At 40.0% G+C, this 19,961-nt stretch overlaps 1 protein-coding gene across 1 annotated transcript in view; it reads left to right on the forward strand.

The window, feature by feature from the left end:
* The window catches only part of MALRD1 (MAM and LDL receptor class A domain containing 1), a 481,748-nt gene that overhangs the window by 163,322 nt on the left and 298,465 nt on the right, over positions 1 to 19,961 (forward strand).

The following is a 19,961-nucleotide window of genomic DNA, read 5'->3' on the forward strand; positions in this document are numbered from 1 at the left end:
CATGTCCTGACAGGAGCACTTGCACTGATTTAACTGTCAGTGTGGAGCATTGTGGGATGGCTTCTGATAGGAAGCAACAGTTGATGTAACCAGTGCAGTATCTACACTAACACTGTGTCAACCTAACTAAATCGACTTAAGCACTACACCTCTCGCAGAGGTGGAGGGTGATGGAACCTACGGAGAGCACTGAAGGGAGCTACATTTTAGTGTAGACACTTAGAGAGTTAGGTTGATCTAAATCTGTAGTCGCAAAAAGAAAAGGAGTACTTGTGGCACCTTAGAGACTAACTCATTTATTTGAGCATAATGCATCCGATGAAGTGAGCTGTAGCTCATGAAAGCTTATGCTCAAATAAATGTGTTAGTCTCTAAGGTGCCACAAGTACTCCTTTTCTTTTTGCGAATACAGACTAACACGGCTGCTACCCTTATATCTGTAGTGTAGACCAGTCCTTAGTGTGAATGAGAACAAGTTACTCTAGGGCAGAGAGTAATTACAGTAGAATCTGTTTGTATACAAACATGTATCTAGTTCTTAAAACCCAGAACTAAAACTCATTCTTATACCTCATTTTCTATATTAATTTAGCCTACTACATAATCTATTGATAGCTAAACATTAATGTCAGTAGTACATACTGTACTGTTTGTTGTGTGACATCTGGATTTGTTTTTATTGTGACTAGGCATACAGTATGCAACCTACTTGGAAGGAATGTGAACGGCACTTTTCACATTGGCAGCTTGATTTTACTCTCACTTATACCAGTTTCACACTGGGATAAATTTATTGTTTGAAATGGAGTTACTCATAATTTATACCTGTGTCTGTGAGAAGTGAACCAGGCCCTAAACATGGAAGCACTTGACTTTGAATTGAATTGAAATGTGCACTGCATTTAAATTGGAGTTTGAATATCTTTTAGTTCCTCTTTGTGCAAGTGCCACATGCATACTTTTTTAAAAATTTTTTGCGTAGAAAAGAAGTATGTTGGATACTTAGTAGTTTGCCTAAAGAATTCTAAAATCAATAGTCATACGGGACTCCTTGATTAGGGTTAGGAAGATGTTTTGAGTTAGTGAGGACACTTAGTGTGACAGCACCATAGGGCTCTCCTACCCTTCCTTTCTCTACAGTGTGTTATGAGCTGAGTGTAATCTTGTTATGGGAATTAACTCACTCAAGCTTATATGTAAATGAATCCATTTAAGATAGCTGTAAGAGACTGTTAAGGAGTCACATCCACAACAAGGCCTAATAAAGTCTGTTCAGAAACTAGCACCAGGTGGGTAGATGGGTTGACTGGGTATTGTGTCCAGGTGGATGGGGGTGTCAGAGAGAATAGACAGAAACAGAGAACAGACAAAAACAGAGAGAGGGAGAGGGGGCAAGAAAGCCATGCAGGAGCCTATAAGCACAGTGTGATCGAGGAAAAAGTTAGAGAGTTTTTGGGTCTGTACTGGGTAAAGAGGCTTGAGGGCTGAAAGCTAAGAAACTGCTCCTGTTGTTCTTGGTTCATTCTCTGTTCAGAGAGACAGGACTTTGTACATTCCTTGACATGAAGAAAATTGCATCTAGAAGATACCAGTCACCATCAATTTTAACTTCAAACTGGAACTTCCCAGTTTGGAGTTCTGAATTTTGACTAGCCCTCAGGTCAAGGGGGGGTAACAGGGAAAGCTATAGGGCCAAGTTTGGTGTAAAAAGGGGAGTAATGGGCAGAGAAAACATCAGCATGATATTGAATGCCTTGGATATTGCTCAAAGTTGGAGATTGTTACAGAGTTGTTCAGTTTTTGTCAATTGTTGCATTGGCCATGTATTGTAGAGTGAGCTTTTCGCCTACCTTGATTATTCATTTGGGGTTTTAATTGCTTTGGGAAGGAGAGGTCTACTAGGTCAGAGCTGTGGCTCATTCCTATGTCCACTATTGTTCTTGACTGAATTTTGCTGCCGGTTTGCCTACCCTTCCAAATTTGGTGATTTTGAAAATGAGATGTTTTTGGCTGGAATTAGAAAAGCACAAGTGATCATGCATGTTCCAAGTTGCATAGGAAACAGCTTGTTCTTCCAATTGCTGACATTTTCAATGACAACAAAATGTCAATTAGAAAAAAAATGTGTATTTTCAAAATACACCCTGGGTGGTGGAGATGATGCTTCATCCATGTGATTGGCTCCCACATAGGGGAGGTGAAATGTGCAGGGGGAAAGTGGGAGTTGATACTGTTTGCTCATTGTGAACTTCCTGTTTCAGCCTCACCCTTGATCTAGTTTCTGGATCTCTGTAGATGCTGGGGGCTTGGCTGCTCACCAGTTTTATGTTCTGAAAGGGATTTTTGGAAGGATATGGCAAAATTGGAAAACCGATGTGTGGATTTTTTTTACCTTCCATCTGGCATGTTTATGGCATTGAAGTTACAATTGTCACAACTTTGGCAGATGCATGTGGTGGTTTGGGTTAGAAAAGGTCTGACTGAAGTCTGTAAGTCAGCAATCTACTTGGGTATTGGTCCTGGGCATGATTTTGCACGTTGGGTTTGCCTCTGTGTAATGCAGCTTGTGGCTCTCTTTGTCTTATCTCTCCTATCTCTGGTGTGGAGGAATGGATGGGTCAAGACTCTGGCTTCCAGTTGGGGCCCTGAGACAGACCTAAGAGTATAGAGGGGGCATGGCCTTCACATTTAATCTCAGGTTTATAGTACATGAGGGCCATTTGTGCCTCTTGAGATCAGCAATGGAACAACCCGGCTGAGTAGTTTTGGGCTGTCACTCCAGTTGGGTAGTACTGTAGTTTTAAGTAAAGTTGCAGCCTCTGCATTTAACCACATTAGGATATCTGTGTCTCATTGTTTCCATGTGCACATCAATGGAATGTTTCAGATCAAATCAATATTTTGAAAGGAAATATTTAGCTTAGCTTTGAAATATGCATTTGGAAAATTGAAAAAATTCATAAAAATCAACATTTTCTGATAGAAAATACTGATTTTGATGAAAAAACTTTGTTTGAAATTTTTTGACCAGCTGTATATATAAGTAAGGAAAATATAAGAAGAAAAATTCCCTTTTCTCACCCCCCCCCCTTTTTTTTCTTTTTTCTCATAGATGCTTGTTACTTGTGTACTTAGATGTTCACTACATTCTAGGAAAGAAACACAACTTGTGAATTATAAACAATAAAGGGCCATATGTTCATATTATTTTTAATTATGTTAAGCAGGCCAAAAAAAGAGCAGATATAATGATATCACAATCAAGCCAATAAACTGGATGTTTTTAAAAACATGTAATAATCTACTGATTTACTGAAAGGATCCAAGAACCATAGAATCGTAGGACCGGAAGGGACCTCAAGAGGTCATCTAGTCAAGCCCCCTGCACTCAAGACAGGACTAATATTATCTAGACCATCCCTAACAGGTGTTTGTCCAATGATGGAGATTCCACAACTTCCCTAGGAAATTTATTCCAGTGCTTAACCACCCTGATAAGTAAAGGAGTTTTTCCTAAGGTTCAGCCTAAACCACCCTTGCTGCAATTTAAGCCTATTGCTTCTTGTTCTATTCTCAGAAGTTAAGGAGAACAAATTTTCTCCTTCCTCCTTGTAACAACCTTTTATGTACTTGAAAACTGTTATCATGTCCCCCTCAGTCTTCTCTTCTCCAGACTAAACAAACTCAGTTTTTTCAATCTTCCCTCATAAGTTGTTTTCTTGACCTTTTATTATTTTTGTTGCTCTTTTGTGGACTTTCTCTAGTTTTGTCCACATCTTTCCTGAATTATGGCACCCAGAACTGGACACACTATTCCAGTTGAGGTCTAATCAGCACAGAATAGAGTGGAAGAATTACTTCTCGTGTCTTGCTTTCAACACTCCTGCTAATACATCCCAGAATGATGTTCGCATTTTTTGTAACAATGGTAGCATGGGGCAGTAGTCAGAAGGCTGGATGATTCCTGGCCGTCCCTCTATAATGTCTTGGATACGAGCCCCTGACAGGCAGCAATACCTCCCGGGATGCCATGTCAGGCCAACAGATGGGTGCCTTTGTCCCTCTCAGAAGAGAGTCACCAACCACCACTACCCTACATTTCCTCCTGGTAGTGGTGGCTGCACTCCTCTCAGCTTTGGGGTACATGGCTTCTTCTCCTCCACCTCTGGGGGTGATTCCTCGTTGCTCTTTGCCAGGACAGCATAACAGTTCTTCATCATTTTGGTGTGTAGGTTGGTAGTGGGGTGGAACACTGCCTGCTCCCAGAAGTAATCAGCAGCCAGTGTCCTCCCTGTGATGGAACCACATCCTCCTCTTCTGGTGGCCTGACAGCAGACTTCTCTAGCTGGATAACTTCCTCAGACTTAGACATCTCCATCTGAATACTCCCAATGAATTCTTTGTGGGCACTGATGCTCCTCAGCCCAGCTAGCTGCTTCTGTCATTCTCTCACCTGCTTTCTGAGAGATTCCACCAGCAGGCACCTTTCATACTGGGTGGTCCCCCCCAGCCTGGCTTTGTGAGAGTGGGAAATGCAGGTCACAGTCTCTGCAAATCCATACCAGGATCTGGGTAGAAGCATCCATGGTTAGGTTCTCTGTCTGGATTATAGGTGGAGGCGGCAGGAGCAATGTTGGCCCTTCCCAACCATAGTGATTATATTAGGGCTCCCCCTTACAAACTCCCTCTCAAATTCCCCTGTTCGCTAGCTCCCCTGGATTTCTTAGCCTCTGGCTTTTTAGGTGTTCTCTTTGTTAATCACACAATGGAGAGGGTGATCATTATGCTGAATGTGGCTGATCAAGGATAATCCAAGGACAAAGGCTCAAACAGTGCCCAAACACACAATCCCAGCTGACCCTGTAACTGAAAGAAAATCACAAACAGCTAAACAAACTCACTCACCCCAAGATGAGTACTTGCACTTTATTCGTTCAGTAGGGGGATCTCCTCTCCCTCTCAAACTTCGCCTGTTTGCAGTCCCCAGTTCACTAGCAATTTGAAAAACCATATAGTCATTGTTGGGTTGGTAGTCTATAGAAATGATATTTATAGGGCCTTTGGTTGAGTTCTCTGGCATGAGCCCAGTGCAAACAGCACTCAGAGGCTTGTCTCGCTCATAGCACAGCCCATGGTGCCTTGTTCTCACACCGTTAAACGTCTCCGAAACTCTGTTCCAGCTGTAGTCAAAAGATTACTATAGTTTTATTTTGTCACTGGTCCATCACATATTGCACATCCAAGGGGTAAATATGATCACAATGAGTTGACAAGGAGGGAATGAGTGAAGAACCAGGTGGAGTAAAAGGTGGTTTTAGAGGTAACTAATTTAAATGAAAGGAATGCAAGGCAGTAAGCCAAAAATTAACCTTAACTCTCACATACTGACAATTAACAGTACCTGTCCAAAACACACAGGATACCAAATTGAGTTTTAGTTGTAGAATAGTGTGACACTGGGGTTCTCTAATTTCAGAGTTGTTATGACACAGTGGTTTGTAATGAATCTGGGTATATTTACTAAAGGAAAGTTGTATAATTTAGTCTCTTCTTATGACCTTATCTTGTAATGTAAGCAATAACTAAACAGTCACATGTTTTTGCAATTTCTATATGTGGTTTGATTTGAATACAGAGAAGCTATTTTGCTAGAGACTTTTTGTTGTTGTTTTTTATATTTTGTTGGCAGGGGTTCAGTGATGATTTACTGAGAAGTGTTTCTGGACTCTTCCAGTATGGATGTGGAAGAATGGAATGGAATGTTCACCTGTAATTATTCTGCAGTTGTTATTTTAGCAAACTCTTTGATCCTACATAGCTCACTTGCGGATTCCCATTGCGCAATATTGTGCAGGATGGAAATTAAAGCCCAATTCTCAGAACTGACAGAACTTTATTCCTTGTAAAAGAAATTACTTTTCTGGTCTAAGACTTTCATCCCAATATGGGTAAACATAACCGTTAAGTGTGTTTATCTTCTTAATCTCCTTTAGCAGTCCACTTTCATGTTTTCCATATAAGTGGTGTTTGAAATCATAGTAAAATATTGAACTGTCCAGGATAGCTCACTTATATTGATGATGCACAGTGTTTGCTTTATCATCAGTGGTAAATCAATGCCTGACACAGTTTCACCTCAGAAGAGAGGACAGGTTTTATTGTGGTTATTTGTTAGATAAATGTCATTGTTTTCCTCTGTTCCTTCAAACTGCTCCACATTTGGCAAAAATAAGTGATATGTTTAAATTAATAAAGTGATATATAAGAATATTCTTTGTTAGTCCAGGGCCCTTCCTTTTAGCCATGGAAGTTACAGAATGGATATAAATCAGACGCTTACAGTATCTTTAAAATGACATCTAGGGACATTCTGTCATATTTTACAATTTATGAGGTTATTTATAATGTAAAAACAATTTTGCCCTGATCTATTTCACATTTAATTCATCTGCAAGTTTTGTAAATGGAGATAATTACAACCCTATGATATCACAAGGCATAGGGAGTCATTTAATGTCTCTAACCCTCTATGATTATTTCATAATAATCACCCCAGGCCTTCTCTAATGGCTATTATGATTATGAAGCTTCTTTCAAACATGCAATTTCAATATTGAAATAGATTACTAGCTACTGCTACTCAAAATTTGCATTATTCAGGTATAATTCTGCTACCATATATGTCATTCATCTATTAAGGTATGAAAAACAAACCCCAAAAAGCAAGAAAAAACAAAACTAATCCTCAAGCTAAAAAATAAAAATGGAAGATACTACAGAATATAAATCTATCTTCAAAATCACAATAATTTTCTCAAAAGTTGGGTGGTAAAATACATTTAGTAATTTAATAGTTTAAAAAATGACTAGGGAAGATGTATAACTAAATACATAATAATAATTGTTTTGATTAACAATTACATACTATTGGATCATAAAGTAGTGGAATATTGATTGAAGATTATGACGATATATTGCCTATGCTTTATAGACTAGAATGAAAGCCAGGTCTCCTCTCTAATTTTTTTTTTTTCATTTTTACTTGTGCTGTGGTGGTGCCCAACACTATACAGAAACAAATATAAGGACCAAGAGGTTTGCAGTTTAAGAGCCTGATCCTCCAAACATTTACTACTGTGTGTACTGCAATTGGTTTAAATGGGATTACTCATTCTATTGAGCATTTTAACCCGGTACACTCACTGCTGTGGGTGGCTTCCTTGTGGCCACATCTGGAAATTAGCTCCCTCCTGCTCTGTTGCCCTCTCCTTTGGTTGCTTGCTCCATGGTATCTCTCTCTGTCCCTTTGGAATTGGGGTGCTTTTCCTTTGTGACTCAGCCCTCCATTAAAGTCACCATATAATTTTCCTCTTCCGGTGCAGCCAAGTCCCACCAGACAATCAGCCTGTGTGCAGTCTCGGACAGTCTTCCGCAATTCCCAACCTGTGCCACTTTCCCAGTGGCTGGTAGGGGAACCTGGTTCCACTGGCTACTCCAACTTCCAGCCCAGGAACCCTATCATCAGCAGCCAAGGTCTACGCTGTCTCAACCCTCACTGGTCTTTCCCTTAGCATCTTCCTAAACCATGTTCCACGGGCTTTCTTCTCCCAGAATACTTCTGGGTAAATCCCTTCTATCGGGGACAGGATCTCAGGGCTTTGGTTCCTCACTGGGTTTCCTCCTAATCACCTCTCTGTGCCTGGAGAGTGACTATAGACTCTCTTCCTGTCACCCACTTCTGTCAGGCTGTCAGGAGTGGCTCAGAAGCATGAAAACCAATCTCGGGGCAGACTGTTAAGAAGCAGGGCATATACCCCAAACTGGCTGTGAGTTCTATACTTAGATTTCACTAACCAAATATCAAGTGTGAACTCCTCAAGTACTATAGCAACCTTAACATAGTCACAGATAGTCTCCTTGGGTACTCCGGTCTATCTTGCCACCCAGTTAAGTTTGCCTTTGTGATAGATGGTCCCTTTCACCAAAAATCACAACAATATTCAGGTTATTCCCAGTCCCAAAGGACCTGTTACTTACCCCAGGTCAGTTACACCTACACCAAAAACAATGCTTGTAGCCAATACTATAATAAACTAACTAAAGATTTATTAACTAAGAAAAAAATAAGAGAAATATTTGCCAGGGTAAAGCAGGTAAACATACACATACCAGTTACAGTCTTAGGCAATAGAAGATGCTGTAAATGCAAACTCTGAGTGTGTCTACACAGAGAAGAAAATTCCATGATTGGCCCCACAGGGTCCTAGAGCCTGGGCTCCAGTCTGAGTCCAGAAGTCTACACAGCAATGAAAGAGCTCCATGAACCTGAACCCTGGTAGCCCATGTCAGCCAGCACAAGCCAGCTGTAGCTTTTTCTTTGCTGTGTAGATGTACCCTATATGTCTTCTTGGGCTAACCAGGCTAAGCAGCTCTGGACCCCTTGTTTATGCTTAGAAATCTTGCCCTCCCAAAGTCCAAGCAGCATAGAAACACGGTTTCCCCTTGCTAGGGATTTTTATTCTCTTCCCCCCAGAGTTCAAACTATTTGGTGAGTCCTTATGAATGTCTCCTGTTCATGGGTATGGGGGGGAAGCAATCAACAGTCTTTTATCTTCTGATGTTCCACAAGGGTTTGCCTGGTGTCCATCGGCCTTCTTTTGTTGAGCAGGAGATAACACCACCTGTGGTAAGCAAGTATTTCAACATTTGGTAATGCTTCTCTCCTGACTGGTGGTTTTGCGGTTTCAGTGCAAACACTTTTACAGTTGTAGAGCAAACACTTAAATATTGCCTTATAACATGGGATACAGATATTATAAATGAGATTAATGCATGGAGCAACTTACAAGCATTTCATAAAGTCTAAACATATTTTCATAAACCTAATATCTATTTTAACAATACAAATATGCAGGTGACCCTGACTGGTTTCCAGTTAAGCATTAGTCAGTGTTCAGTTGAGGCATAAGGGCCTTGGCATGAGCAGGCACCTGGTCTGTGAAGCATCACACAAGCCCAGACTGCTCCTGCCCAGCTGGGCTTCATCTTCAATTAGTGCTCATCAGTCAAGCTTGACTCTCCCCCAGGTGCAGCCTTAAAGCTAATTGGCTCATTTTAACCCAGTCAGAGCTTGTCTGGGACACCCCATCATGAGCACTATTCACCAAACATCCAGGGATTATGGTTGGGATGTGACCAAACATGTCAAGATAGTGTTGAATTATAGCATGCGTCTTGTTAGATTACCAGTTCATTATTTATACTTTTTATATTTGAATGTTATGTGTAGTGTTTGCATGATCTGACATATACATCCAGTACATTGAGTCATATATTGTTGTAACATACTGACAGGTAAATGATATTTAGGCACTGTCGTACAGGGAAGAGATTCAGATCTGCACTGCCTCTGGGTGGGTTCAGGCATGATGCCTTCCTAAGTGACCTGGTAGGCAGAAGGAATGTGCAAATGGTGCATCTGCTCCCCACAATATATCGGACTTGCTTAGTGGGTTAGTGCAAAGGAGAGAGAGAGAGATTGAGACTGTTATGGCTGAACTTCCTCTCCACAACTTTGGACAATGCATCCCGTTGGGAGCATGCTCTGGGAGTAGCCTTCCCATATACAGCAACTGCAGTGGAGTAGTGTCCATAACAGGTAAAGGCTCTTTGCAAAGTCTGCTTTCCCATGTACCCTGGCAAAGGCCAGTAACAGTACAGACCCATGTGTGATGCAGAAAAACAGTCATAGTTACTGTAGCTGGAACTATTTAAAATATTTTTGTTACAGTGAAATACAATTTATTTGAAGATAATAAAATTATAGTAACTCTGGCTTTATTGAATTTAGTTTACAAATTAGTGATACAAATTAGATTGACAGCCACTGAAGATCTCGTCAAGATTTACTGATCCATTAAGTAAATATTGACCTTAAGGTTAGGAGATGAACTTCAAGTAAAGAATTGCCTCGAGGGACATCATATTTGGGAATTACTTAAAAGAGAAGCCAGTATAAATATTGTTCTGTAGTCCGTTGGTTTTTAGGCATTTGCATTCTGAAAATTACAGAAGATAGAGTTGAAAATTCTGTTGCCAAATTTATAATTAATATAGTATGCCAACACCCTTTATTTACTTGCAACAAACACAATATTCCAATACCTGTAGCCACAGGCCTAGATCCAAAGCTAAAGAGGGCTCTGAAGCTCAGGAGGGCTATGAAAGTGGCTTTTGATGTTTCCCTGATCCTGGATTAGCCAGCTAACAGCAGCAGGCAGGGATGAAATGGCAGCTAGACATTGGTGAGGTGTAGGAAAGTCCTGGCAATGTCCTTTATACCAGAGCTGGAGTAACATAGGGGTGGTAGGGTAGGAGACACTGTGACTCTACATCACTGGAGGAGCCTTCTCCAGGGGAGTAATCTTCCTGCAGGTGAATGCCCTGGTTTCAAGGCCAGAATCCACCCATTTGTGGCCACGCAGCACCCAGAAGTGGGCTACCCTGCTGTAATGATTCAGCAGTTTTGGTTTAGTCAGTATTTAATTTTGATTTGAGTGCATTGAAAACAATTTTCTCATACCATCTTTGAAGTGTTTAGTAAATATTATAACAGCTTATTGCTCAGGGAGGAAGGTAAGTTTGAGATCCTATTTATCAGGATATAAGCGCATGAGTTTCCTTAGTGGTATTTCATTTGTGATTAGTTATATATAACTTTTTTAAGTCATTGGGAATCTTCTACAAGATGATAATATTTTGAAGCAGTATAACAATCAGGTTGTCCACTTTTCAAAGAATCCCAGGCAGCTGCTTCATGTTCTTATAGGCTAGATCAGGGGTCGGCAACCTTGCAGAAGTGGTGTGCTGAGTCTTCATTTATTCATTCTAATTTAAGGTTTCACGTGCCAGTAATACATTTTAACGTTTTTAAAAAGTATTTCTATAAGTCTATAATATATAACTAAACTATTGTTGTATGTAAAGTAAATAAGGTTTTTAAAATGTTTAAGCTTCATTTAAAATTAAATTAAAATGCAGAGCCCCCCGGACCGATGGCCAGGACCCGGACAGTGTGAGTGCCACTGAAAATCAGTTCACATGCCGCCTTTGGCACATGTGCCATAGGTTGTCTACCCCTGGGCCAGATAGACCCAACTTAAAAGGATGCATGGTGGGATAGATGCTCTTGAAATAAGAGAAGCTTTCCTTTAGTGCCTACCTAACCTCTTGATCATCATCCCACTAATGCCCTCAGCAGCTACACCTGCTGTGCTGTGCGGAATTCCAGTGGAATTCAGGGAAGTAGGAGGGTATGCTCTGAGCATTGTATGGCTTCAGTAACACTGTTTTGGGGATAGGCTTTCCACACCAAATGGTGAACCACATGATGAACTGCTATCAATGCCATTTCTATCCTCTGTGGTGCACTAGAATGTAGTGTCATTCTTGTAAGTTTCAGAGTAGCAGCCGTGTTAGTCTGTATTCGCAAAAAGAAAAGGAGTACTTGTGGCACCTTAGAGACTAACAAATTTATTAGAGCATAAGCTTTCGTGAGCTACAGCTCACTTCATCGGATGCAAGTGAGCTGTAGCTCACGAAAGCTTATGCTCTAATAAATTTGTTAGTCTCTAAGGTGCCACAAGTACTCCTTTTCTTTATTCTTGTAAGTGTCAATGTTTAACTGGAACTTCACTGAGGACATAGTTTTGTGTATAGATAGTGCCCGAGACCAGAGGGGCTATTTTCCTCTATATATATGTTACCCGGTATAATACACAGCGTGCACCACGGTTATACTCTTAATTTATTTATTGAATGGTGAAATTTGGGCATCAAATGTACAGATTATCTGTGAAACAGTAGTTTATTACATGGACAGTTTAATAAACACCTCAAACTTCACTTACTATAAAAATACCCCTTTAAAAAGATGACAACAAAAAAACTGGTCTCTGTATCCAGAAACATTTCATTTTCTTCAACACCTGCTTAGGGCTGCGATTTCAGGTAAGATTTCAGCTATTCAGCTCAGTAACTCACTAGGATACTGTAACTCCTCACTTAAAGTTGTCCCGGTTAACATTGTTTCATTATTAGGTTACTGATCTATTAGAGAACATACTTGTTTAAAGTTTCGCAATGTTCCATTATAAGGTTGTTTGGCTCGCTTCATTCTGCCCGCCCGCTTCTGCCATGGAGCGTGGTCTAGGGTTTGCCTGCTTCCTGGCTGGAATGCTGGGCGGGCCAACCAGGGTAAGCCCCTGTGCCCAACCCTGTTCTCCACCTGGAATGCCAGGCAGGTGGAGCGGGGCAAGCTCCACACCCTGACCCCACTCCCCAGCAGGAGTGTTGGGCAGGTGGAGTGGGACAAGCCCCTGTGCCCCAACCCTTCTATGCCCCTGCCTCAACCAAGCTTCACAATCATCATTGGTGACTACAGTATTAAATTGTTTAAAATTATTTAAAATGTATACTGTACATGTATATCATGTGTTTTGTCTGGTGAAAAAAAATTCCCTGTACCCTACCCCTGCCCCCAGCACCATTTACATTAATTCTTATGGGGAAATTGAATTCGCTTAACATCATTTCGCTTAAAGTAGAATTTTTTAGGAACATAAATACAAACGTTAAGTGAGGATTTACTGCACTGGGTAATTCTGCAAACACAGGTCTATATTTGCATATTGTATTGTCTCTCTGCTCCGCCTGTTTGCTCCATTCTTGTAGATAGACAATGTATACAAACATACTGCTCAAGGATTCTTCTTTCTGAGCCTTTGGGGGATTCTTTTTGTGACAGATGTTACAAACATATGCACCATCTTTACAGTTCATTGTTTCAAATTTATTTATTCATTCATTCATTCATTCATTCATTCATTCATTTATTTATTTATTTATTCAGTTATTTATACGTTTGAGCCAGTCCTTGAAAACATGAAAATTTCCCTTTTGAAATTTGTTAATTATAATTAAAAAAAAAAGTTTTAAAATCTAAAGGGATTGAAAGATTCAGATTGATCTGAACCAAAATTTTGTAGAGATTGTCAGTTCATTAAGTTTCCCAGATTTTGACATTTCATCCTGATTTGAGATGGGAACATTTTTTTGAATTCTTGGAAATTTTCCCTGGGAGGAAAAACTGTTTCCTGCCCAACTCTACCTGAGATACAGTTACAGACTTGCATTTTATTATTTTTGCCTTGCAATAAGATAGCAAAACCCAAGGGTATTATGTTCAGATTTCCTGAGATAAGGTGGGTGAGGTAGTATCTTTTATTGGACCAACTTCTGTTGGTGAGATAGATGAACTTTCGAGCAGCTTCACAGAACTCTTTCTCAGATCTAAGGAAGATACTCAGAGTGTCACGGCTAAATACAAGGTGGAACAGATAGTTTAGCATAAGTAGTTAACGCAGTAGTTAATATAAGAAACTATTCAAGGTAAAATGGCCCATTAACATTCCTGTAGCCAAAGGACAAAAAGTGGTGGAGGGGTTAATGGGATACAAATTATTTTAATAAGCCGTAAATCCAGTCTCTCTGTTCAGTCCATGACTTTTAGCATCTATCAATTATGAATTGAATCTCCCAGGCTCGTCTTTTGAAAGTGTTGTGCAAGTTTCCTTTGAGGATGAGGACTGATAGGTCAGATATAGAGTTATTGCTGTGTGAAAAGTGTTAACCCACTGGTGAGATGGTGTTTTTGTCCATTTGAGAGCACAGTGATTGTCTGGCTTCATCCACAGAGTTGTTATCAGGGCATTTAGTGCATTGAATGAGGTATACCACATGATGCGATAGGCACATGTAGGACACATGGATCTTGAAAGGTGTGTTGCGAGGAATATTGATTCTTGTAGCAGTGGAGATATGTCTACAGATTTTGCATCTCTTGTTCGGGCACGGTCTGCTGCTGCTTTGAGTTGGTGTACCTTGGCCTGTGGGGAGTTTGTTTCTGGTGATGAGTTTGGAGAGGTTGGGGGTTGTTTGAAGGCCAGAAGATAGGGTTCAGGAAAGATTTATTTCAAGATAGAGTTCCCATCAAGTATGGGTTACAGTTGTTTGATAATACCCCATATAGGGTCCACTGTGGGATGCTAGGTGACAACTAAGGTAGTGTGGTTGGAAGGGGTTTTATGTCTGTACTGAAGCAGGTTCTCATGGGGTATTTGGGCAGCCCATTCCATGATGCAATCTACTTCTCTGGTGGAGATTCCTTGTTTGGTGAAGGCGGTTTTGAGTGTGTTAAGGTGTATATCTCGAACTTTCTCCGCAGAGCATTTTTTGTGGTATCTGGATGGCTGGCTGTAGATAAGATTTATTGTTGTGTGTGTGTGTGTGTGTGTGTGTGTGTGTGGGTAGTTACTGGATCAATAAAAGTAGGTGTGGTGATCCTTGGGTTTCTTGTATATAACTGTCTGTAGGATTCCATTGTTGAAGCTGATTGTGGTGTACAGGAAGTTGATGCTGGTGTACAAGTGTTCCAGAGAAAGTTTAATGAATGGGTGGTGATTGTTGAAATTGTGGTGGAAATCTATGTGGGAGTTTAAATCTGTCCAGAGGATGAAAATATCATAGATGTATTTCAGTTGTATGATTGGTTTCATGGAGCATTTGTCCAGAAATTCTTCCCTCAAAAGCCTATTTCAGAATTTAAATAACTTTACAGTGAGAGGGGTTTTTTCTCTAATGTAATCTAAATCTCCATTGTTGCAGATTAAGCCCATTGCTTCTTATCCTACCTTCAGTGGAAATGGAGAATAAATAGGTTGATCACTGTCCTCTGTACAACAGCCCTTCACATATTTGAAGACTGTTATTAGGTCCCCCCCCCTTAGTTTCTTTTTCTAAAGAATAAACATGCCCCATTTTTTAAATCATTCCGCACTGGTCAAGTTTTCTAAACTTTTATCATTTTTGTTGCTCTTCTCTGGACTTTCCAATTTTTCCACATTTTTCCTAAGACGTTGCACCCAGAATTGGACACAGTACTCCAATTGAGGTCTCACCAGTAAAAGGTAGAGCAAGACAATTACTTCCTGTGTCTTACGTAGGACACTCCTATTAGTACATATCAGAATATTAGCCTTTTTCACAACTGAATCACATTGTTGACTCATATTCAGTTTGTGACCCACTATAACCCCCGACTCCTTTTCAGCAGTACTACCACGTAGTCAATTATTCCCCATTTTGTAGTTGTGCACTTTATTTTTCTTTTCTAAGTGTAGAACTTTGCACTTGTTTTTATTGAATTTCATCTTGATTTCAGACCAATTCTCCAATTTTTCAAAGTCATTTTGAAGTCTAATCCCATCCTCCAAAATGCTTACAACCACTCTGATTGGTGTCATCCTCAAATTTTAGAAGCAAACTGTCCACTACGTTATCCAAGTCATTAATGAAAATATTGGATAGCATAGGACCCCACTAGATATGCCCTCCAAATTTCCTTAGTTTGTTTGAGAATATCATGTGGGACTGTGTCAAAAGCCTTACTAAAAGCAAGATATATCATGTCTACTACTTCCTGCCATCCACTAGTCCAGCAACTCTATCAAAGGAGGAAATTAGGTTGGTTTGACATGATTTGTTCTTGACAAATCCATGCTGGCTGTTCCTTATAACCCTATTATTCCCCAGGTGCTTACAAATTGATTGTTTAATAATTTGTTCCGATATCTTTCCAAATCAAAGTTATAATTCCCCAGGTCCTCTTTATTCCCCTTTTTAAAGATAGGTACTATGTTTGCCCATCTATAGCCCTCTGGGGCCTCGCCCATTCCCTGCGAGTTAGGAAAGATAATTGCTAAATGGTTTAGTGAGAAATCTTAAAATAATACAAAATACAATTTTATCTCATTTCGTTTAATGTAGTGTGATGTGAATTCTCAGTCTTGGCATCTGCAAGACTGAAATAGTCTGTATATTGTAACCTTAGCTTCCTTCTCCCTGTGGATTTATGTCCTAGACCCCTGAAGGATCCCACCATGTATCCTTCTCTTTAAATCCCACAACCCAAGAGGGTTAACCAACAAGGTCTGGATGAGGAGAATACTCAGAATTGACTTCAGAGTCAGGCAACATCACTCCTATATCAGCTGGTAGGCAACATTACTGAGAAATATGATAGTGTCCCTTTTTTTTGCAGACAAAATATGCTGCAACCATTGTGCTGCCAATTTTCATGTGGCTTATCTATTGCAGGGTACACAGAAAGTGAAAAATTGTAGACTTCATATTGTATCAATTTAGAGAGAAAATAATGTTGAAGTCTTCACGTAAAAAGGAGTCTGTTGGGATATACTTGATATTATTTTTCTTTGAAGAATCAAACAAAAGGAGAGTTGGATCAGTTTCAATGAAATATTGATATTATCAGCATTGTATTTTTAGACTACTTGGGGTGAAAAAGAAAAATGAATACTAGGGTTGTTTCAAATGATATATCCAGCTCTACAATATAATATGCACGATCTGTGATGGGATCAGCAAAACATCACTTTAGTATTTGGCTATTCAAATGGTGGAGGAAGTATTATTTTTAATTAGCTACAACATATTAATCATCTGGTGTATTTCCTATACAGTGTTGAAATGAAGAATTGGCCTTATTTTTAGCACTAGAAACAATCTAATGAAAAATTACATTGATTGTAAAGTCAATTTCATTCATTTTGAAATATTGGATTAAAATGAATTGTTTTTCCTTTTTATCGTGCGTATTGAGATCTTATCTGATTCATCATCTTCTTATTTAAAAATAAGTTCTACCTTCATTATACTGTTTTTCAGTTACTTAGCTTATTAGCTCAGTCTTAAACTGATCTATTGTCAGTCACTCCTTTTTTTAAGTAGTTTTACCCATAGAATTAGTTGTAGATTCATGTTATGATATTTGAGTTATTAGCTTGATCTTAAAAAGAAAAGGAGTACTTGTGGCAACTTAGAGACTAACAAATTTATTAGAGCATAAGCTTTCGTGAGCTACAGCTCACTTCCACTATCCTTCTGTTTGTGTAAACTATATACTGACTGTTTTGATAATGAGAGTTCAACTTGTGTCTTTGAAATGAAGGGTGGGTGGGTGGAAATCTTTTAGTAAACACATTTGGTGCATTGATGTATATTCTAAAGGCAAAAATAGTACTTTTCTGAAGTAATGTTATAAACTCCAGCAATGTCATCTCAGGCAAAGATGATTTAACAGTATAGAAAGGTTGGTGAAGCAGGGAAACCACTATTAGAGACAGGGAAAATACTTTGTTCAGTATGAACACTAATTGAGGCAAGAGTCCTGAAGAAATGTTACTAAGATTGAAAGCATGGTCCATCTTTTTGCTCTGTGTTTGTACAGTGCCTAGCACAATGGGATCCTAGTGCATGACTAGAGTTCCTAGGTGCTACAATAATACAAATATAAAATGAGTTCATGCAGTAAAAGACACAGTTAAAACATGGAAGCAGAGTTAAGATTGCCGGTACAACCTTAACATTGCCGTTCCCTGGCTTATTACTTTTACTAGTTATTACTTTTACAGTCTTAGTTTTCTTAGTTTTGTTTTTTAGTATGGGCTAAACAATATAATAGATAACCTTTGTTTTCTATAGCACCTGACGTTCAGGGATCCCTAAAGTCTATGACATCTATTAAAAAACATAAGCTTCACACAGACCTGTAACATAATTGAATATGGAGAAACTGAGGCAATGAAAAATTGGGATCAACCTATTCAAAAGTGGCTTTTCACTTGGATGCCTCAGTTGTTAAGGTGAAGACAGGGGAAGCTGTAGATTTTCAGCATAGTTGAAAATGAAGCTTATACTGTCCCAAACCTTACTAATCATTAAGGATTATAAAAAAGGGATAATGATATTTGGTCAACTGCATAAAATATTTAGAGAGTCATGGATGAAAAGTGCTGTGTAAATGCAAAGTGCTGTGAGTAGTACAGCTGGTCAGAAAATATTTCCCCAAATTACCTTCTTAGATGTAAAACATGAAACATTTAATGGATTTTTCCCCTTCCTGACTTGCTCTAGGAGGCATTTTTGAAAATGTCACTAGAGGCTCATAGGAAAGCTGTAGAAGGCTTAGGAAAATATCCTTTTTCCAATCCTATACCTTAACCAAAACTTCATATTTTCATAGTCTCTTGGCACATGATAGCCAAGCTAGGGATGTGAGAGAGTGTGTTTTAAGAAACAAAGATTAATCCTAGCCCCATTGAAACCAATGTCAAAACTCCCATTGATTTTAATGGAGCCAGGATTTCATCCCAGGTTTTTTTGTTCTGCTCACAACTTTCTACTTTTCTTGCTATAATTGGTGGAGTTAGTGTGTGCATGCAGGAAGTAGAAGTGGTAATTCTGTCTTACTATTGCAGTTTTACAGATGACTGAGGCAAAACTTGGTATAAGTCAAGGTACATAAGTTTAAGCAATATATACGAGTAATGAACACTTATCCCCATCCTTATGTTCTTCAGAGTGATTTGGTAGCTTACTCAATTTCTACTATGAATATTTGTGACAACTATCCAGAGAATCTCCCTGAACAGAAGGGAGTGATTGATTCTCTTTTCAACTACATCTCCTTAGCTAACCAGAGGAAAAATTCCCATGGGCATAGGCCTTGCGTAGGAGAGCCATAGGCTGGCCTCCTTGAGGCCCCACTGGGAGTGGGAGGGAAATGCATGTAGCATACACTGGAACAGAGTATTCTGGGCTACTGCGGAGCAGCCCTTAGATAGCTGTGGGGAGGGCATTGTAACTTTGGGAAGCTCCTGGATGTTTTAGTATATGTTGTGGGGGGGACACACCAGCCCCCAGAGCAGCCTGTGACATGACATTTTATCCCCCTTTTTTCCCTGGGCTGCATCTTACTGTGCTTAATCTTCCAGAGTGATGGCATAGAGGGTCAGCCAAAATATCTTCTCCAGTGTCATGGATTCCTTAATTTTCACGTTTTGTTTTATTTTCAAAGGCCCTTAATTTGTTGTTAGTGGGGAGAGGTTGTGCAGGAGTGGATGAATAAATACTGACATACACACCCAGATTGGACAACTCTGAATGGGGGTACCAAGAGCTACAACACCATGGCAGTGTAAGCAAATTGTTAAAGGGAAAGATGTGGTGACAAGAATCCACCTAAAACTGTAAGATGATTTTTTTGGAGGGGGAAGGGAAATAGGGAACTTGACCCTTTCAGGGACTCTATGTAAAAGGCAAGATGTAGCTAACTAAGAAATCCTAACAGGAACTGTCACAAGAAGCCTCAAACTTTTCAGGAGAAAAATTGCCTATACTTCTCCAGGAAGGGTAGTTACTACAAAAGTCCTTTGTTTCAGGGTACTGGTCATTAGTACTGAGTGTTTGTTTTAGCCTCAAAAGTACATCCAATTGGTGGCAATTAGCCTCAGGATGTTGAGTGGTTGGCCCAGTAGTCAGGGCTGGCCTTACCATGAGGTGAACTGAGTGGCCGCCTCAGGAGCCAGACGGGGGGGAGGCAGGCAGGCACTAGGACCCAGAGTGTAGAAAATTGTCTGGTGCTGGTGCATATGTATTCTCTCTGCTCTAGATGCACAGAGATGGTGGAGTGCTGTGCTGGAGGAAGGCGGGCACAAGAGACGTAACAGGCAGGCAGGAGAAAAGGTGAGAGGGAATAACAGAAAGCAGCAGGAGCTGCAGGGGGAGAGAGGAGGAGGAGCCTCTTATGTACCTCTCTAACACTCCCAGGAGCCTGGACTGATTAACACCAGCTTCTCAGGGAGCTACCTGTTTCCTGCTGCTTCCCTGAACCCACTTGAGGAGAACAGGCAGTCAACTGAAGTAGTAGGAGCCAGTTAGGCCCTTAAGATGCTGATATCTTCCCTCACTCAGGCCCTGCTACTTGTTCCCTGCTTATTTGTTCCCTTCAATTCAGTGTTGAGAGCCACTATAGCTGGTACAGA

This window comes from Dermochelys coriacea, chromosome 2 (genome assembly GCF_009764565.3).
Source record: "Dermochelys coriacea isolate rDerCor1 chromosome 2, rDerCor1.pri.v4, whole genome shotgun sequence".
Taxonomy (NCBI): Eukaryota; Metazoa; Chordata; order Testudines; family Dermochelyidae; genus Dermochelys; species Dermochelys coriacea.